The 22,078-nt window shown below is 48.7% G+C and overlaps 1 protein-coding gene across 7 annotated transcripts in view; it reads left to right on the plus strand.

The window, feature by feature from the left end:
- Positions 1-22,078, plus strand: part of frmpd4 (FERM and PDZ domain containing 4) — a 785,950-nt gene that overhangs the window by 413,678 nt on the left and 350,194 nt on the right. Inside the window, exon 1 of one of the 7 annotated variants that reach the window (XM_073045772.1) lies at positions 15,952-15,962. The exons of the other annotated variants lie outside the window; for them this stretch is intronic. The gene's annotated coding sequence lies outside the window, so the exon portion shown is untranslated. Of the gene's footprint in view, positions 1-15,951; positions 15,963-22,078 lie in introns of those variants that run through there. 7 annotated transcript variants of the gene reach the window in all.

Here is a 22,078-nt window from a genome sequence, read left to right on the forward strand (position 1 = left end):
ACACTCACCCACTTCTCACAACCCAACACCTGCCCTCTTCTCCCAACCCAACTCCCGTCCACTTCTCCCAACCCAACACTCACCCACTTCTCCCAACCCAACACTCGCCCATTTCTCCCAACCCAACACTCGCCCACTTCTCCCAACCCAACACTCAACTACTTCTCCCAACCCAACACCAACCCACTTCTCCCAACCCAACTCCTACCCTCTTCTCCCAACCCAACACTCATCCACTTCTCCCAACCCAACTCCCGTCCACTTCTCCCAACCCAACACTCACCCACTTCTCCCAACCCAACACTCATCCACTTCTCCCAACCCAACTCCCGTCCACTTCTCCCAACCCAACTCCCGTCCACTTCTCCCAACCCAACACTCACCCACTTCTCACAACCCAACACCTGCCCTCTTCTCCCAACCCAACACTCGCCCACTTCTCCCAACCCAACACTCAACTACTTCTCCCAACCCAACACCAACCCACTTCTCCCAACCCAACTCCTACCCTCTTCTCCCAACCCAACACTCATCCACTTCTCCCAACCCAACTCCCGTCCACTTCTCCCAACCCAACACTCATCCACTTCTCCCAACCCAACACTCATCCACTTCTCCCAACCCAACTCCCGTCCACTTCTCCCAACCCAACTCCCGTCCACTTCTCCCAACCCAACACTCACCCACTTCTCACAACCCAACACCTGCCCTCTTCTCCCAACCCAACTCCCGTCCACTTCTCCCAACCCAACACTCACCCACTTCTCCCAACCCAACACTCGCCCATTTCTCCCAACCCAACACTCACCCACTTCTCCCAACCCAACACCAACCCACTTCTCCCAACCCAACACCCACCCACTTCTCCCAACCCAACACCCACCCACTTCTCCCAACCCAACTCCCGCCCACTTCTCCCAACCCAACACTCGCCCACTTCTCCCAACCCAACAACCGCCCACTTCTCCCAACCCAACACCCACCCACTTCTCCCAACCCAACTCCCGTCCACTTCTCCCAACCCAACACTCATCCACTTCTCCCAACCCAACACTCATCCACTTCTCCCAACCCAACTCCCGTCCACTTCTCCCAACCCAACTCCCGTCCACTTCTCCCAACCCAACACTCACCCACTTTTCACAACCCAACACCTGCCCTCTTCTCCCAACCCAACTCCCGTCCACTTCTCCCAACCCAAAACTCACCCACTTCTCCCAACCCAACACTCGCCCATTTCTCCCAACCCAACACTCGCCCACTTCTCCCAACCCAACACTCACCCACTTCTCCCAACCCAACACCAACCCACTTCTCCCAACCCAACTCCTACCCTCTTCTCCCAACCCAACACCCACCCACTTCTCCAAACCCAACACCCGCCCACTTCTCCCAACCCAACTCCTACCCTCTTCTCCCAACCCAACACTCGCCCACTTCTCCCAACCCAACACCCGCCCACTTCTCCCAACCCTGCACCCACCCACTTTTCCCAACCCAACTCCTGTCCACTTCTCCCAACCCAACACTCATCCACTTCTCCCAACCCAACTCCCGTCCACTTCTCCCAACCCAACACCTGCCCTCTTCTCCCAACCCTACACTCATCCACTTCTCCCAACCCAACTCCTGTCCACTTCTCCCAACCCAACACTCATCCACTTCTCCCAACCCAACACTCGCCCACTTCTCCCAACCCAACACTCGCCCACTTCTCCCAACCCAACTCCCGTCCACTTCTCCCAACCCAACACTCGCCCACTTCTCACAACCCAACACCCGCCCACTTCTCCCAACCCAACACCTGCCCTCTTTTCCCAACCCAACACTCACCCACTTCTCCCAACCCAACACTCGCCCACTTCTCCCAACCCAACACTCCCCCACTTCTCCCAACCCAACACTCGCCCACTTCTCCCAACCCAACTCCCGCCCACTTCTCCCAACCCAACACTCGCCCACTTCTCCCAACCCAACACCCGCCCACTTCTCCCAACCCAACACCCACCCACTTCTCCCAACCCAACTCCCGTCCACTTCTCCCAACCCAACACTCACCCACTTCTCCCAACCCAACACCAACCCACTTCTCCCAACCCAACTCCTACCCTCTTCTCCCAACCCAACACTCGCCCACTTCTCCCAACCCAACTCCCGCCCACTTCTCCCAACCCAACACTCGCCCACTTCTCCCAACCCAACTCCCGCCCACTTCTCCCAACCCAACACTCGCCCACTTCTCCCAACCCAACACCCGCCCACTTCTCCCAACCCTGCACCCACCCACTTTTCCCAACCCAACTCCTGTCCACTTCTCCCAACCCAACACTCATCCACTTCTCCCAACCCAACTCCCGTCCACTTCTCCCAACCCAACACCTGCCCTCTTCTCCCAACCCTACACTCATCCACTTCTCCCAACCCAACTCCTGTCCACTTCTCCCAACCCAACACTCATCCACTTCTCCCAACCCAACACTCGCCCACTTCTCCCAACCCAACACTCGCCCACTTCTCCCAACCCAACTCCCGTCCACTTCTCCCAACCCAACACTCGCCCACTTCTCACAACCCAACACCCGCCCACTTCTCCCAACCCAACACCTGCCCTCTTTTCCCAACCCAACACTCACCCACTTCTCCCAACCCAACACTCGCCCACTTCTCCCAACCCAACACTCCCCCACTTCTCCCAACCCAACACTCGCCCACTTCTCCCAACCCAACTCCCGCCCACTTCTCCCAACCCAACACTCGCCCACTTCTCCCAACCCAACACCCGCCCACTTCTCCCAACCCAACACCCACCCACTTCTCCCAACCCAACTCCCGTCCACTTCTCCCAACCCAACACTCACCCACTTCTCCCAACCCAACACCAACCCACTTCTCCCAACCCAACTCCTACCCTCTTCTCCCTACCCAACACTCATCCACTTCTCCCAACCCAACTCCCGTCCACTTCTCCCAACCCAACACTCACCCACTTCTCCCAACCCAACACTCGCCCACTTCTCCCAACCCAACACTCCCCCACTTCTCCCAACCCAACACTCCCCCACTTCTCCCAACCCAACACTCGCCCACTTCTCCCAACCCAACACTCCCCCACTTCTCCCAACCCAACACTCGCCCACTTCTCCCAACCCAACACTCGCCCACTTCTCCCAACCCAACACCCGCCCACTTCTCCCAACCCAACACCAACCCACTTCTCCCAACCTAACACTTGCCCACTTCTCTCAACCCAACACTCGCCCACTTCTCCCAACCCAACACCTGCCCACTTCTCCCAACCCAACACTTGTCCACTTCTCTCAACCCAACACTCGCCCTCTTCTCCCAACCCAACACTCACCCACTTCTCACAACCCAACACCCGCCCTCTTCTCCCAACCCAACACTCACCCACTTCACCCAACCCAACACCTGCCCTCTTCTCCCAACCCAACGCCTGCCCTCTTCTCCCAACCCAACACTCACCCACTTCTCCCAACCCAACACCCGCCCACTTCTCCCAACCCAACACCCGCCCACTTCTCCCAACCCAACTCCCGCCCACTTCTCCCAACCCAACACTCGCCCACTTCTCTCAACCCAACACCCGCCCACTTCTCCCAACCCAACACCCACCCACTTCTCCCAACCCAACTCCCGTCCACTTCTCCCAACCCAACACTCATCCACTTCTCCCAACCCAACACTCATCCACTTCTCCCAACCCAACTCCCGTCCACTTCTCCCAACCCAACTCCCGTCCACTTCTCCCAACCCAACACTCACCCACTTCTCACAACGCAACACCTGCCCTCTTCTCCCAACCCAACTCCCGTCCACTTCTCCCAACCCTGCACCCACCCACTTTTCCCAACCCAACTCCTGTCCACTTCTCCTAACCCAACACTCATCCATTTCTCCCAACCCAACACTCATCCACTTCTCCCAACCCAACTCCCGTCCACTTCTCCCAACCCAACTCCCGTCCACTTCTCCCAACCCAACACTCACCCACTTTTCACAACCCAACACCTGCCCTCTTCTCCCAACCCAACTCCCGTCCACTTCTCCCAACCCAAAACTCACCCACTTCTCCCAACCCAACACTCGCCCATTTCTCCCAACCCAACACTCGCCCACTTCTCCCAACCCAACACTCACCCACTTCTCCCAACCCAACACCAACCCACTTCTCCCAACCCAACTCCTACCCTCTTCTCCCAACCCAACACCCACCCACTTCTCCAAACCCAACACCCGCCCACTTCTCCCAACCCAACTCCTACCATCTTCTCCAAACCCAACACTCGCCCACTTCTCCCAACCCAACACCCGCCCACTTCTCCCAACCCTGCACCCACCCACTTTTCCCAACCCAACTCCTGTCCACTTCTCCCAACCCAACACTCATCCACTTCTCCCAACCCAACTCCCGTCCACTTCTCCCAACCCAACACCTGCCCTCTTCTCCCAACCCTACACTCATCCACTTCTCCCAACCCAACTCCTGTCCACTTCTCCCAACCCAACACTCATCCACTTCTCCCAACCCAACACTCGCCCACTTCTCCCAACCCAACACTCGCCCACTTCTCCCAACCCAACTCCCGTCCACTTCTCCCAACCCAACACTCGCCCACTTCTCACAACCCAACACCCGCCCACTTCTCCCAACCCAACACCTGCCCTCTTCTCCCAACCCAACACTCACACACTTCTCCCAACCCAACACTCGCCCACTTCTCCCAACCCAACACTCCCCCACTTCTCCCAACCCAACACTCGCCCACTTCTCCCAACCCAACTCCCGCCCACTTCTCCCAACCCAACACTCGCCCACTTCTCCCAACCCAACACCCGCCCACTTCTCCCAACCCAACACCCACCCACTTCTCCCAACCCAACTCCCGTCCACTTCTCCCAACCCAACACTCACCCACTTCTCCCAACCCAACACCAACCCACTTCTCCCAACCCAACTCCTACCCTCTTCTCCCTACCCAACACTCATCCACTTCTCCCAACCCAACTCCCGTCCACTTCTCCCAACCCAACACTCACCCACTTCTCCCAACCCAACACTCGCCCACTTCTCCCAACCCAACACTCCCCCACTTCTCCCAACCCAACACTCCCCCACTTCTCCCAACCCAACACTCGCCCACTTCTCCCAACCCAACACTCCCCCACTTCTCCCAACCCAACACTCGCCCACTTCTCCCAACCCAACACTCGCCCACTTCTCCCAACCCAACACCCGCCCACTTCTCCCAACCCAACACCAACCCACTTCTCCCAACCTAACACTTGCCCACTTCTCTCAACCCAACACTCGCCCACTTCTCCCAACCCAACACCTGCCCACTTCTCCCAACCCAACACTTGTCCACTTCTCTCAACCCAACACTCGCCCTCTTCTCCCAACCCAACACTCACCCACTTCTCACAACCCAACACCCGCCCTCTTCTCCCAACCCAACACTCACCCACTTCACCCAACCCAACACCTGCCCTCTTCTCCCAACCCAACGCCTGCCCTCTTCTCCCAACCCAACACTCACCCACTTCTCCCAACCCAACACCCGCCCACTTCTCCCAACCCAACACCCACCCACTTCTCCCAACCCAACTCCCGCCCACTTCTCCCAACCCAACACTCGCCCACTTCTCCCAACCCAACACCCGCCCACTTCTCCCAACCCAACACCCACCCACTTCTCCCAACCCAACTCCCGTCCACTTCTCCCAACCCAACACTCATCCACTTCTCCCAACCCAACACTCATCCACTTCTCCCAACCCAACTCCCGTCCACTTCTCCCAACCCAACTCCCGTCCACTTCTCCCAACCCAACACTCACCCACTTCTCACAACCCAACACCTGCCCTCTTCTCCCAACCCAACTCCCGTCCACTTCTCCCAACCCAACACTCACCCACTTCTCCCAACCCAACACTCGCCCATTTCTCCCAACCCAACACTCACCCACTTCTCCCAACCCAACACCAACCCATTTCTCCCAACCCAACACCCACCCACTTCTCCCAACCCAACACCCACCCACTTCTCCCAACCCAACACCCACCCACTTCTCCCAACCCAACTCCCGCCCACTTATCCCAACCCAACACTCGCCCACTTCTCCCAACCCAACACCCGCCCACTTCTCCCAACCCAACACCCACCCACTTCTCCCAACCCAACTCCCGTCCACTTCTCCCAGCCCAACACTCATCCACTTCTCCCAACCCAACACTCATCCACTTCTCCCAACCCAACTCCCGTCCACTTCTCCCAACCCAACTCCCGTCCACTTCTCCCAACCCAACTCCCGTCCACTTTTCATAACCCAACACCTGCCCTCTTCTCCCAACCCAACTCCCGTCCACTTCTCCCAACCCAACACTCACCCACTTCTCCCAACCCAACACTCGCCCATTTCTCCCAACCCAACACTCGCCCACTTCTCCCAACCCAACACTCGCCCACTTCTCCCAACCCAACACTCACCCACTTCTCCCAACCCAACACCAACCCACTTCTCCCAACCCAACTCCTACCCTCTTCTCCCAACCCAACACCCACCCACTTCTCCCAACCCAACACCCGCCCACTTCTCCCAACCCAACTCCTACCCTCTTCTCCCAACCCAACACTCGCCCACTTCTCCCAACCCAACACTCGCCCACTTCTCCCAACCCAACACCCGCCCACTTCTCCCAACCCTGCACCCACCCACTTTTCCCAACCCAACTCCTGTCCACTTCTCCCAACCCAACACTCATCCACTTCTCCCAACCCAACACCTGCCCTCTTCTCCCAACCCTACACTCATCCACTTCTCCCAACCCAACTCCTGTCCACTTCTCCCAACCCAACACTCATCCACTTCTCCCAACCCAACACTCGCCCACTTCTCCCAACCCAACACTCGCCCACTTCTCCCAACCCAACTCCCGTCCACTTCTCCCAACCAAACACTCGCCCACTTCTCACAACCCAACACCCGCCCACTTCTCCCAACCCAACACCTGCCCTCTTCTCCCAACCCAACACTCACCCACTTCTCCCAACCCAACACTCGCCCACTTCTCCCAACCCAACTCCCGTCCACTTCTCCCAACCTAACACCTGCCCTCTTCTCCCAACCCAACACTCACCCACTTCTCCCAACCCAACACTCGCCCACTTCTCCCAACCCAACTCCCGTCCACTTCTCCCAACCCAACACCTGCCCTCTTCTCCCAACCCAACACCTACCCTCTTCTCCCAACCCAACACTCGCCCACTTCTCCCAACCCAACTCCCGTCCACTTCTCCCAACCCAACACCTGCCCTCTTCTCCCAACCCAACACTCACCCACTTCTCACAACCCAACACCTGCCCTCTTCTCCCAACCCAACACTCACCCACTTCTCACAACCCAACACCTGCCCTCTTCTCCCAACCCAACACTCACCCACTTCTCCCAACCCAACTCCCGTCCACTTCTCCCAACCCAACACTCACCCACTTCTCCCAACCCAACACCCGCCCTCTTCTCCCAACCCAACACTCACCCACTTCTCACAACGCAACACCTGCCCTCTTCTCCCAACCCAACTCCCGTCCACTTCTCCCAACCCTGCACCCACCCACTTTTCCCAACCCAACTCCTGTCCACTTCTCCTAACCCAACACTCTTCCACTTCTCCCAACCCAACTCCCGTCCACTTCTCCCAACCCAACACCTGCCCTCTTCTCCCAACCCAACACTCACCCACTCTCCCAACCCAACACTCGCCCACTTCTCCCAACCCAACTCCCGTCCACTTCTCCCAACCCAACACCTGCCCTCTTCTCCCAACCCAACACTCACCCACTTCTCCCAACCCAACACTCGCCCACTTCTCCCAACCCAACTCCCGTCCACTTCTCCCAACCCAACACCTGCCCTCTTCTCCCAACCCAACACTCACCCACTTCTCCCAACCCAACACCTGCCCTCTTCTCCCAACCCAACACCTGCCCTCTTCTCCCAACCCAACACCTGCCCTCTTCTCCCAACCCAACACCTGCCCTCTTCTCCCAACCCAACACCTGCCCTCTTCTCCCAACCCAACACCTGCCCTCTTCTCTCAACCCAACACTCGCCTACTTCTCCCAACCCAACTCCCATCCACTCCCAACTTCTTGGCTATATCTAAACAATTGGAACAAAGCCTTGTGAGATTTCGATTTTAAGTGTTTAATGACAGTGGTGCCAAGGTTCTTGCAGAAAGGTAATAAGGCAAACAGCAAAGGTAAATCAGATTTGGTAATCATTGGGATGAAGTATGCAGTAAACTGGATTCCTTTCTTCTCTTGTTCTTTCTGAGCTACCATGCTGACCAGTTGGAAATAAAATCTGTTCTATAAGGATTGGTTAGACCGGCAGGCAGTTGGAATTTCATTTCCAATCTCCATAATGTTAAAATTTAACTCTGTAGCTACTGCTTGTCCTTCCTGTGTTTTCAGTCTTATTCATTTAAATTTTGCGATGTGAGCTGGGTAAAATAAAAGCACATTCTTGTACAACTAAAACAGCGTTTTGCAAAGTCCAGCATCTCTTATGCTTTTATTCAGTCTCTGATGTGGGCTTTCATTGTGTATGCAGCATTTAATGCCCGTTCTACGTGATATTGGAAATTTGATGGTCTTCTGCTTTCTTGAATAATAACAGTTCAAAGGATGACACTGCCCACTTGTGTTGTTGGATAGAGGATTTCCAGATTTCAAATTAGTATCAGTGATGAATTGGCATTGTATTTCCGTGTCACAGTGGTTTGTAAGCTGAAGAGAGAAAACCATGTCGTGCCTATCACATTTCCTCTCTCTAACAGCTGGAAGAGGATGTTGGGGGAATGGGGTAGATAAGACAAAAGTTTAAGGGTGTAGTTGCCACAGTACATTTTGCAGCTTGCCCCCTGAGACCTACTCGGGCTGAGGCCTCACTCCACTTTGCCAGATGTCTGCTGGGTGTGGAGGAGCAGCTCAATCAATTGTGTATGCAGTGGCTATGGTGGCCTGGTGGAGGATGTCAAACAAGTGGCCAATTTTGCCCCAGTTGTTGGTCAGCATCTTGAGTGTTATTTGGGAAGGCAACTCATCCAGACAAGTGGAGGGTATTGGTACTGAGTAGACTGCAGCAAAATATCAAAAGCCTTTCCACCATGACCAATGGGCAGAGGAAAGTCTCTCCTCTGAAGAGCTCTTGGAACCACATTAAGTTTTTCTGCTCCACCAACACCAAGTTTATCGGGCTCTTCATTAAACATGTTCACGTGCTCTAATTTTCAAGCATCTGCATTGGGGCACAGCAAACATCAATGTATGCATCAAACATAGTTTCTTGCAATTAACATGATGACATATATGCAGAAAGATCCCAGATAAGAGCCAGCAATATCATGAATGATTGACCCTCCCTGCTTATGGAATGTTTGTCCCGCTCCCAACAGGGAGGGGTCGGCACGGCATCCACACCAGGACCACCAGACTCAAAAACAGTTACTTACCCCAAACTGGCAGGCTGATCAACACTTCCACCCTCCATACCACACCAGCACTACATATACATCACCTAGTGTCACTTTGTGTACATACGATGTCTATTTATGCAACCAATCAGTTTTATAGCATTGCTATTATATTTATTGTGTATTTTGTTTTTTTTACTGTGTTCTTCAAACTTACTGTGTTTTTTTTCTGTGCTGCATTGACCAATCATTTTGTTCCTCTTTACACTTGTGTACTGAAGAATGACAATAAACAGTCCTCTTACAATATTTTTATTAGTTTCTGCATAGAGGAATACAGGGTACAAGAAGATATATAAGTCAAAAGAAAAAAAATGCAGTAGTCCTGAATCTTGAATCTTGACCAGGCTTTGGATGACAGTGAAATTGCAATTGAACCCCCTTTTATACTGCACACCAATGATTTCTTTTTGTTTTCTTATTCTCATGTTTGTAACCCCGCCCAGCAGGAATTTTGTTATTGGATCTTGCAAAATGTGCCATTTGAAAAGCTAACCGAGCAGCAGCGTGGTTTTCCTCTCCCTGGCTAGAACAAGCCCGCACAGTGTCATGACTTGGAGAGCTGCTCCCCCATAACTCCAGCGATCCTGACCTTGGTTGCTGTCCATGTAGAGTTTCTATGTTTCACTCTGTGACCCGCATGGATTTCTTCTGGGATTTCCTTCCACACCTCAAAGATGGGTCGGTGGTCAGGTGAATTGACCAGTCAATTGCCCCTAATGTGTAGGTAAGTGGATGGGAGTGAGAGGAAAATTTTAAAAAATGGGGATGTCTAAGATTAGATGGATTAGACACAAAAGATTTAGAGGGATGTGGGCTAGCTCAGGTGGTCAACTCTGTTGGCACAGACCAGTTTGGCTGATGGATCTGCTTCGGTGAAATTTGTGACTCTTTTAATGTAACTGGCTGTTTGATGGTCAGCTTAGACTCAATGGGCCAAAGTGCCCGTCTCCATATTGCATGGTTCTGATTCTAACCCCTCACTATAACCAAATTATGGATAGTACATCTCCAAAGTAGAATCAACAATTAAATATAATATAGAGATCCAAGGATCTTCTATGACTTTAAAACGAAGCCTGTAAAATTTTGAAATGGAAAATGGCCTTCCCATCACTTGTCTCTGAAATGATCACCAGGACATTCAGAAGTGAAAGTATAGTCACACTTGAGCTCATGACTGAAGCAGAATTGATCATTGAAAATGAAAATGTGCTTCAAAATACGATGCTTATAATATATTCAAAACCCACTGAACAAAAACAGAGACACGAGAAAACCTGCAGATGCTGGGAATCCGAGTAACACACAGAAACTTCTGCAGGAACTCAGCAGGCCGGGCAGCATCGATGGAAAGGTGTAAACAGTGGACGTTTCAGGCCAAGACCTTTCATTAGGACAAAAACGCAGTCCTCATTTGCAGAAAATGCAAGCAAGCACTCCAGGGAAAGGATTTACAAGCTGATAAATGGGAAGAGTAAATTAAAACTGCATGAAATTTGATTATTCCTTTAGCAGTTTGAACAGGGCATGACTGCGCAAGTGTATGGAGATCAGCCAGTGAGAACAGCGAGAAGAGTTTAAAAAGAAGACAGATTTATACAGCGGGCGTCTGAGAAGTGGGCGTCGGAGTAGAGAGAGACAGAGTAGGAGGGTTTTGGCGATAAAGGGTCGAGATGAGGTAGGTTACTTGTGTGGAATACAGACAAAAAGTACAACCGTTTGTATGTGTGTGACACCGGTTTTCTATGCTCATTGTCAGGTGTGGAATGTCTAGGAGACTCCCAGCCTCCAGGATGGCCACATCTACACCAGGTGCATCGAGCTGCAGCTCCTTAGGGACCGCATTAGGGAACTGGAGATGCAACTCGATGACCTTTGTCTGGTCAGGGAGAGTGAGGAGGTGATAGAGAGGTAGTCACTCTGGGACCTGGGTAGACAGGTAAGTGGGTAACAGTCAGGAGAGGGAAGGGCAAGAGACAGATGCTAGAGAGTATCACAGTGGCTGTCCCCCTTAACAATAAATACTCCTGTTTGAGTACTGTTGGGAGAGATGGCCTACCTGGGGGAAACACCTCCTGCACAGAGTCTGGCCCCGTGGCTCAGAAGGGTAGGGAAAGGAAGAGGATGGCAGCAGTGAAACGGGACTCTATGGTTAGGGGGTCAAACAGGTGATTCTGTGGATGCAGGAAAGAAACTCGAATGGTAGTTTGCCTCCCAGGTGCCAGGGTCTGGGATGTTTCTGATCGCATCCACGATATCTTGAAGTGGGTGGGAGAACAGCCAGAGGTCATGGTACATATTGGTACCAAAGACATAGGTAGGAAAAGGGAGGAGGTCCTGAAACCAGACCACAAGGAGTTAGGAAGGAAGTTGAGAAGCAGGACCTCAAAGGTAGTAATCTCGGGATTGCTGCCTGTGCCATGTGACGGTGAGCATAGGAATAGAATGAGGTGGAGGATAAATGTGTGGCTGAGAGATTGGAGCAGGGGGCAGGGATTCAGATTTCCAGATCACTGGGACCTCTTCAGGGGCAGGTGTGACCTGTACAAAAAGGACGGGTTGCACTCTAATCCCAGGAGGACCAATATCCTGGTGGGGAGGTTTGCTATGGCTATTGGGGGGAGTTTAAACTAGAATTGCTGGGGGTGGGAACCGAACTGAAGTGACAGAGGAAAGGGAGGCTGGCTCTCAAATAGAGAAAGCTTGGAGACAGTGCGAAAGGGAGAATAGGCAGGTGATAGAGAAGGGACGCACTCAGACTGATGGTTTGAGATGTGTCTATTTTAATGCGAGGAGTATTATGAACAAAGCTGATGAGCTTAGAGCGTGGATCAGCACTTTGGAGCTATGATGTTGTGGCCATTACAGAGACTTGGATGGTGCAGGGGCAGGAATGGCTACTTCAAGTGTCAGGCTTTAGATGTTTCAGAAAGGACAGGGAGGGAGGCAAAAGAGGTGGGGGCATGGCACTGTTGATCAGAGATAGTGTCATGGCTGCAGAAAAAGAAGAATTCATGGAGGGGTTGTCAATGGAGTCTCTGTGGGTGAAAGTTAGTAATAGGAAGGGGTCAATAACTCTACTGGGTGTTTTTTATAGAGCACCCAAAAATAACAGGGGCATCGAGGAGCAGATAGGGAGACACATTCTGCAAAGGTGTAATAATAATAGTGTTGTTGTGATGGGAGATTTTAATTTCCCAAATATTGATTGGCATCTCCCTAGAGTGAGGGGTTTAGATGGAGTGGAGTTTGTTAAGTGTGTTCAGGAAGGTTTCTTGACACACTATGTAGATAAGCCTACAAGAGGAGAGGCTGTACTTGATCTGGTATTGGGAAATGAACCTGGTCAGGTTCTCTCAGTGGGAGAGCATTTTGGAGACAGTGATCACAATTCTATCTCCTTTACCATAGCATTGGAGAGGGATAGGAACAGATAAGTTAGGGGAACATTTAATTGGAGTAAGGGGAAATATGAGGCTATCAGGCAGGAACTTGGAAGCATAAATTGGAAACAAATGTTCTCAGGGAAACATACGGAAGAAATGTGGCAAATGTTCCCGGGATAGTTGTGTGGGTTTCTGCATAGGTACATTCCAATGAGACAGGGAAAGGATGGTAGGGTACTGGAAACGTGGTGTACAAAGGCTGTTGTAAATCTAGTCAAGAAGAAGAGCTTACGAAAAGTTCAAAAAAACTAGGTAATGATAGAGATTTAGAAGATTATAAGGCTAGCAAGAAGGAGCTTAAGAATGAAATTAGGAGAGCCGGAATGGGCCATGAGAAGGCCTTGGCGGACAGGATTAAGCAAAACACCAAGGCATTCTACAAGTATGCAAAGAGCAAGAGGATAAGTCGTGACAGAAAAGGACAAATCAAGTGTGACAGTGGAAAAGTGTGTATGGAACCAAAGGAGATAGCAGAGGTACTTAATGAATACGTTGCTTCAGTATTCACTATGGAAAAGGATCTTGGCGATTGTGGGGATAGCTTGCAGTGGACTGAAAAGCTTGAGCATGTAGACATTAAGAAAGAGGATGTGCTGGAGCTTTTGGAAAGCATTAAATTGGATAAGTCACTGTGACCAGACAGGTGTACCCCAGGCTAGTGTGGGAGGTGAGGGAGGAGATTACTGAGCTTCTGGCAATGATCTTTGCATCATCAATGAGGATGGGAGAGGTTCCGGAGGATTGGAGGGTTGCGGATGTTGTACCCTTATTCAAGAAAGGGAGTAGAGTTAGCCGAGGAATTTATAGATCGTGAGTCTTACTTCAGTGGTTGGCAAGTTGATGGAGAAGATCCTGAGAGGCAGGATTTATGATTTCTGAACATTTGGAGAGGCATAATATGATTAGGAATAGTCTGCATGGCTTTGTCAAAGGCAGGTCATGCCTTACGAGCCTGATTGAATTTTTTGAGGATGTGGCTAAACACATTGATGAAGATAGAGCCATAGATGTAGTGTATATGGATTTCAGCAAGTCATTTGAGAAGGTAAAGAGGCATGGGATCCAAGTGGACATTGCTTTGTGGATCCAGAACTGGCTTGCCCACAGAAGGCATAGATTGGTTGTAGACAGGTCATATTCTGCATGGAGGCTGGTGACCAATGGTGAGACTCAGGGATCTGTTCTGCGACCCTTACTCTTCACAATTTTTATAAATGACCTGGATGAGAGAGTGGAGGGATGGTTTAGTAAATTTGCTAATGACACAAAGATTGGGGGTGTAGTGGATAGTGTGGAGGGCTGTCAGAAATTACAACAGGACATTGATAGAATACAGAATCGGGCTGTGAAGTGGCAGATGGAGTTCAACCCAGATAAGTGTGAGGTGCTTCATTTTGGTGGGTCAAATACCATGGCATAATATAGCATTAATGGTAAGATTCTTGGCAGTGTGGAGGATCAGAGGGATCTTGGAGTCCGAGTCCATAGGACACTCAGAGCTACTGTGCTGGTTGACTCTGTGGTTAAGAAGGCATACGGTGCTTTGGCCTTCATCAACCGTGGGATTGTGTATAAGAACTGAGAGGTAATGTTGCAGCTATATAGGTCCCTGGTCAAACCCCACGTGGAGTACTGTGCTCAGTTCTGGTCGCCTCACTACAGAAAGGATGTGGAAAACAGAAAGGGTGCAGAGGAGATTTACAATGATGTTGCCTGGATTGGGGAGCATGCCTTATGAGAATAGGTTGAGTGAACTTGGACTTTTCTGCTTGGAGTGATGAAGGACGAGAAGTAACCTGATAGAGGTGTATAAGATATGAGAGGCATTGATTGTGTGGATAGTTAGAGGCTTTTTCCCAAGGCTGAAATGGCTAGCCATAGTTTTAAGGTGCTTGGAAGTAGATACAGAGGGGACATCAGGGGTAAGCTTTTTACGCAGAGTGGTGAGTGTGTGGAATGGGCTGCCGGCAGCGGTGGTGGAGGCGGAAATGATAGGGTCTTTTAAGAGACTCCTGGATAGGTACATGGAGCTTAGAAAAATAGAGGGCTATGGGTAAGCCAAGGTAGTTCTAAGGTAAGGACATGTTCAGCACAGCTTTGTGGCCCGATGGGTCTGTATTGTGCTGTAGGTTTTCTATGTTTCTGTGGTTTTTAAATGTAGTTATTCCTGATAAAACATTGTTGTTCTCAATAAGTGCATGTTCCTTTACTTCTGTTGCAAGCAAAATGATTTAACATGGATACATTACAATGGGCTGGTGGTTGCAATACCTCTGATAGAGCGATTCCTGAATCAGTGGCAGTCACAGGCACATTCATGGATATTTGCTCACGTACGATTCCCCGCTGGAACGATGGCCAAGGCTTGTACTGTGCTGAAGTGGTGTCAGAAATACAGTGACTTCAGCAGGGGAGGGAGGATGAAACACACAGATCAGTATGATTTGCATCTGCAATAATCTCCCCCTCGCAGTTTGGAAATGACTCACCTTCTTACCAGTTATGCATGAACATTATACAAAATGCCATTACACTGCCCTCAACCGTACCCAATTATGCCTGCATATAAATGAACACATTCAAAGGGCCACATAATTATGCTCATTTAGTCTATGTGCCTATTCCCACCCCCGTCATAATTTGCTTGTGTAGAATTGTATTAACACGGCAACCAGTTCTTTCTAGTTATTTTTTAAAGGGAAAGAGGGGCATAATAAAGGGTGGCCAACTGTAAATGGTTCCCATATCCCTGGGATTTAGGTTTCTGCTATTGTTCAGTTGAGAATGAGCTGTTCAGATCATGGGAAGTAAGTGTTACGGAAAAGCAATGCAACTTGTAAGTTGGTTCAGGTTTTCATGAGCTCAATACTGTTTTCTATTCAGGTGAAACATAATCAATAAAATGTTACGTCAGAATTGTGCCTCTTCAGTTGCACGAGATATCTGGAGCCTCCTGTGTGAGTATGTCTTAATTTGTGATAAATGCATCACAGTAAATTATTTAGTGATTTTTCTGTTTCATGAAGGAGACAAATACAGATGTCTTGTGTTGTTCCAACCTGATTAAGTTCAGCCCAGAGCCTGACATTCAATGTAGTTGGATTGGGTACATCCATGTCGAATGGTGGGATTAGCCATCTGGATTGAGGTCAGAGAGAGGAAAGTTGCTCGAGGAATCTCTGAAACAAAACTCATCAGGTCAGGTAGGTTCTATGACGAGAGAAAGTTACTGCTTCCAGTCAATCACCTGGAAATGGTAAATCTATTTCTCGATCCACAAGTGGCGTGTCATTTTGATGATCTTCCCCCAGTCTCAAAAAAAGATTTTAGACTTGAAACGTTAGTTGTTTCCTTCTCCACGAATGCGGCCTTTCCTGCTGAGAATCTCCAGCATTTTTCTGATTTAATTGAAAGATTCCAGCAGCAATGACGTTATGCTTTCTGGATCCTCTACCTCTGCTCACTTGTGGAGTATATTCAATGCTGAATTTTCTGGATGAGAGTAACTAGAGGATATGGTGATCAAATCTAAAGGAGAGCAATGTACATAATGCACACAATTGTACTAGGTGCTGCAGCAGGCTTGAGGGACCCAGTGTCAGAGTCTGACTTCAACTTCTTTTATTCTTATGTTCCTTTGCTGAAGCCAGGCAGATGTTATGAGTTATCAAGTGCCGGGGTTGAAAGTTGCATTGCCTATAACATCCTTTAATCCTCACTTCCTATTGTCTGAATGAATTGTCCTTGTCTGACTTCAGAAATGTTTAAAGATTTCACTCATACCTGAACTAAAGATAGAAACAATGAATATAGAACAAGAACAGGCTCTTTGGCTCATAATGCTTGTGCCAAACATGACACATAATGACTTCTGCCTCTACAAGATGCATATCATTCCATTCTCTGCACAGTTATGTGTTTATATAGCAACTTCTTAAACCACTATCGTATTTACATCCACCGCTCCCACAGGAAGCACGTCCCAAGCATACGCCACTCTCAGTGTAAACCATAGAACCATAGAACACTACAGCACAGTACAGGCCCTTCAGCCCTCCATGTTGTGCTGACCCATATAATCCTTAAAAAATGTACTAAACCCACACTACCCCATAGCCCTCCATTTTTCTTTCATCTATGTGCCTGTCCAAGAGGCTCTTAAATAATGTTTTAGCCTCCACCACCATCCCTGGCAAGTCATTCCAGGCACTCACAACCCTCTGTGTAAAAAACTTATCCCTGATGTCTCCCCTAAACTTCCCTCCCTTAATGTTGTACATATGCCCTCTGGTGTTTGCTATTGGTGCCCTGGGAAACAGGTACTGACTATCCACCCTATCTATGCCTCTCATAATCTTGTTGACGTCTATCAAGTCCCCTTTCATTCTTCTACGCTCCAAAGTCCCAGCTCTGCTAACCTTGCTTCATATGACTTGTTCTCCAAACCAGGCAACATCCTGGTAAATCTCCTCTGCACCCTCTCCATAGCTTCCACATCCTTCCTATAATGAGGTGACCAGAATTGAACACAATACTCTAAGTGCGGTCTCACCAGAGATTTGTAGAGTTGCAACATGACCTCTCTACTCTTGAACTCAATCCCCCTGTTAATGAAGCCTAGCATCCCATAGGCCTTCTTAACTACCCTATCAACCTGTGCAGTGACCTTCAGGGATGTATGGATTTGAACCCCAAGGTCCATTTGTTCATCCACACTCTTAAGTAACTGACCATTAATCCTGTACTCAGTCTTCTGGTTTGTCCTTCCAAAATGCATCACCTCACACTTGTCTGGATTGAACTCCATCTACCATTTTTCTGCCCAACTCTGCAGCCTGTCTATATCCTCTTGTAACCTTCAACAACCTGCAGCTCCATCCACAACTCCTCCAATCTTCGTGTCATCTACAAACTTACTCACCCATCCTTCCGCTTCTACATCCAGGTCATTTATAAAAATCACAAATAGCAGGGGTCCCAGGACAGATCCCTGTGGCACTCCACTAGTCACCAACCTCCAGGCAGAATACTTTCCTTCCACAACTACCCTCTGCTTTCTTCCTTTAAGCCAATTTTTTATCCAAACAGCCAAGGTTCTGCTTATCCCATGCCTCATGACTTTCTGGATGAGTCTCTCATGAGGGACCTTGTCAAATGCTTTGATAAAGTCCATGTAGACCACATCCACTGCCCTACCCTCATCAATTTCTTTTGTTACCTCTTCAAAAAACTCAATCAGGCTCATGATTCACGATCTTCCAGCAGTAAAGAAACTGCTCTGCCTTTCTCCTTTGACCTTCCCCCCTCACCTGAAAAGGATACCCTCTAGTACTAGGCATTTCTATACTGGGAAGAACATTCTACCTGTCTAACTTCACTCTGCCTTTCCCAGTTTTAGAAACTCAGGTCAGCACTCAGCCTCCAACAGCCCAGAGAAGACAACCCAAGTTTGCCCAGCCTCTCCTTATAGCTTGAGGTTTCAGTTATGGAAATCATTCCTCATCCACTCCCCCTGGCTCTCAGATTTCATTGAAGTGCCTCTCAGCACATTCTTACCACTATTCCTCCTGTTTCATGCAAAAAGGCATCAGAATCCTGTCCAACTGTCTGAAACACCAGCTCACAACCTCCTACTTAGGGGTAGAGAGCCATTAATTAATCATGCAGGACTATACATCAGTCGAATAGCTGTACGATGGGGTTCCGATATAGCAGCAATTTAGAGAATTAGGCATAAAACTGATGTTGTTAATGGCAGTCATTACAGATAATAGGGGTTAAATTTCATGGTGATAATTAAAGGACTGGACCTGGGGTTACATGCTGACTACGAGAGCATGTGAGGGAATGCTGACTATGGTTCTTTGAGGGAATGGGACCCGCTCTAGGAGTTTCACAACTGGCTGTTGTTCAGCACACCAAGGGCTCAGCCTAACAGTTCCATTCGCCTTCAGAGGCCCGGGATCTCATGGCTGCGGAGACAGGGGAGATAGGAGGTCGGTGCCTCTGCAGGAGATCGGTATATCGTTGGAGACGGAAGATCTGTGGCTGTGTGCCAAGAGACCCGAGATCGTTGGGCACAGAGCTTGGAAAAAGCAATGCAACAGACTTTTAACACCATAAACCAGCGAGTTGTTACCCCCCCCCCCCCCCGCTGTGAAATGGAGACATCTCTTTCTCCCATATTAGGGAGAGAGAGAGAGCCTGTGGTATGTCCAATGAGGGTGAACAAGTAGTCTTTAGGGTACTGCAAACCTGTGTCTTTGCTATTCCCTTGCGTGAATGCTCAGTGGTGGGCGCCGATGTTGTTTTGCCGGTGGGGGGAGGGGGATTGTTGCTTGCTGCCGCTTACGCGTGGGAGGGAAGGGAGCTGGGGGGGTGGACTTCGGGGTTCTAACATTTAACTGTCGTTCATTCTTTGGGGGCACTCCTCTGTTTTCATGGATGGTTGTGAAGAAAAGGTATTTCAGGAGGTATATTGTTTACATTTCTCTGACATTAAATGCATCTTTGAAACCTTTGAAATTCAGACCTGTAAGCAAAAGTTTTGTTCCATCTCTACTTGCTTTGACTTACCGGTTACTTTTGTTCATGTCCTCAGTAAAATAGAAAGATAGTCTGAAACAAAATGCTGATATAACATCGATATGAAAAGGCAGCTTGGCTGTCTTTGTACACCAGTCACTAGAAACACATACCAGTGAAGCAAACAGATGGTTAAGCAGATGAGAAGAAAAGCAAGTGTTTTGTTGGCCTTCAATGTAAGAGTTTTAGAATACTGAAACAGGGGTGTCATGCTCATATACAAGGCCTTGGCGAGACCACAACTAGAGTTTTATGACCTAAGAAAATATACTTTATTGTTTTGAGTTTGGCAAGCTGCGACTAGTACAATACTGTAGGGTCTAGTAACGTATGATCTGTATTAACGATTGACTGAGGGCAAAAATGTTAATATTTCCAGATTTGCTGACATTGCAAAACTAGGTGGGATTCTGAGTACAGAGGAGAGTGTAGAGGGGATTTGGTGGGATATAGGCCAGCTGAGTAAGTGTGTGAGAATGTGAAAGATGGAGTATCCTGTGTACATAACAGAAAACCAGGTTATTAGTTACACGCTGAGCAACTGGGTAATGTTAATGTCCAAAGGAATCTTTGTGCTTGGATTGAGAAGGGGCAGAATTTCTTCATTTGGAGGGTGAGTAAATCTTTTAAACTCCTTACCGCAGAGTCCCATGGAGCCTCAGTTATTGGGTTCATTCAGTATGGAGGTTGATACATTTCTGGGCATTAGGGAATTAAATGATACCAAGTGGTACTGGAAAATGATGACCATTTTGATGAGGCTTGAAGCACCCTCTGGCCGGACCCTTTTTCTGTTCTTCCTTAAAATAATAAGCAGACAATAATATCCGTTTACTCTCTGGATATGAAGAGTGCTGGCAAGTCCATGTTAATTACATATCCGAGGTTGTCCTTCGAAGAATTTCTCTCAGAACCGAACAGTTTTTATAACTGAGTAGTTTGCTGGATGGTTAAGAATCTATCACTTAAGTTTAACATAAGTAGCATGTAAGCCAGTCTATACAGGAATCAAAAAGTCCCTTTCAAAAGGATATTTGTGAAGAGTTGTATCCATATGAGAATTTGTCATGAGAAGCGAAAGGTGAGATGTGTGGCAAACTTCATTTTGATTTTCAGTGTGACTTGTTCAGTCAGTCATGAAATAATACTGCATGGACACAGGTTCTTTGGTCCAGTTCAGCCAGGTCATCCAGGATGCAAGTAAGTTAGTCTTACTTGCTCGCGTTTGGTCCATTTCCCACTGAACCTTACCAATCCATGTACCTGTCCAAGTGTATTTCATGTGTTGTTGTTGTCAACCTCTTCATATTGCAGCTCATTTAATATACGTATCACCTTCTGCATGAAGAAGTTATCCCTCACATCCCTTTTAAACTTTTCCCCTCTCACCTTCAACCTCTGCCCTCTAGCTTTTGTGTCCTTTTCTTTGGGAACAAGTCTATGCGCATTCACCCTATCAAAATTGAGCAAATCGTAAATGGAATTCTATGATATGTTAATCAAATAAGAACAGGCTGGCAACATAAATGGGTATCATTCACCTCTGGTTTTTATACTTGTCCATTCTTTTAGTTATTAAAATTCTGTAAAGTTGATTGGTTTGTGATTTTTTTTATCACTCCTCTCAGGTTCTCTTCTGATTTCTTTATCTGTATTCTCTGAAAGCTTTTGGTATGCTGGCCTTTATAAATCAGAGCATTGAGTATAGGAGTTGGGATGTAATGTTAAAATTGTAGAAGGCATTGGTAAGGCCAAATTTGGAGTATTGTGTACAGTTCTGGTCACCGAGTTATAGAAAAGATGTCAACAAAATAGAGAGAGTACAGAGAAGATTTACTAGAATGTTACCTGGGTTTCAGCATCTAAGTTACAGAGAAAGGTTGAAAAAGTTAAGTCTTTATTCTTTGGAGCCTAGAAGGTTGAGGGGGGACTAGATAGAGGTATTTAAAATTATGAGGGGGATAGATAGAGTTGACGTGGATAGGCTTTTTCCATTGAGAGTAGGGGAGATTCAAACAAGAGGACATGAGTTGAGAGTTAGGGGGCAAAAGTTTAGGGGTAACATCAGGGGGAATTTCTTTACTCAGACAGTGGTAGCTGTGTGGAACGAGCTTCCAGTATAAGTGGTGGTGGCAGGTTCGATATTGTCATTTAAAGTAAAATTGGATAGGTATATGGACAGGAGAGGAATAGAAGGTTATGTGCTGAGTGCAGGTCAGTGGGACTAGGTGAGAGTAAGCATTTGGCATGGACTAGAAGGACGGAGATGGCCTGTTTCCGTGCTGTAATTGTTATATGGTTATATTCCCTCTTCCCATCCAATGACCATGAATGAAGATCCTTGCCTTTCCCATGCGATTGCACTTACATGTACACATATTTTTCAAATGATCCTTTGTTACTTTTATCTTGAGCTTCACATTCAGATCATGTCACGATGCTGTTGGGAGAATAGCATCAAGAATAGGCCAAGTCAAACTCAAAATAT

The sequence above is a fragment of the Hemitrygon akajei genome, chromosome 5 (genome assembly GCF_048418815.1).
Source record: "Hemitrygon akajei chromosome 5, sHemAka1.3, whole genome shotgun sequence".
Classification (NCBI taxonomy): Eukaryota; Metazoa; Chordata; class Chondrichthyes; order Myliobatiformes; family Dasyatidae; genus Hemitrygon; species Hemitrygon akajei.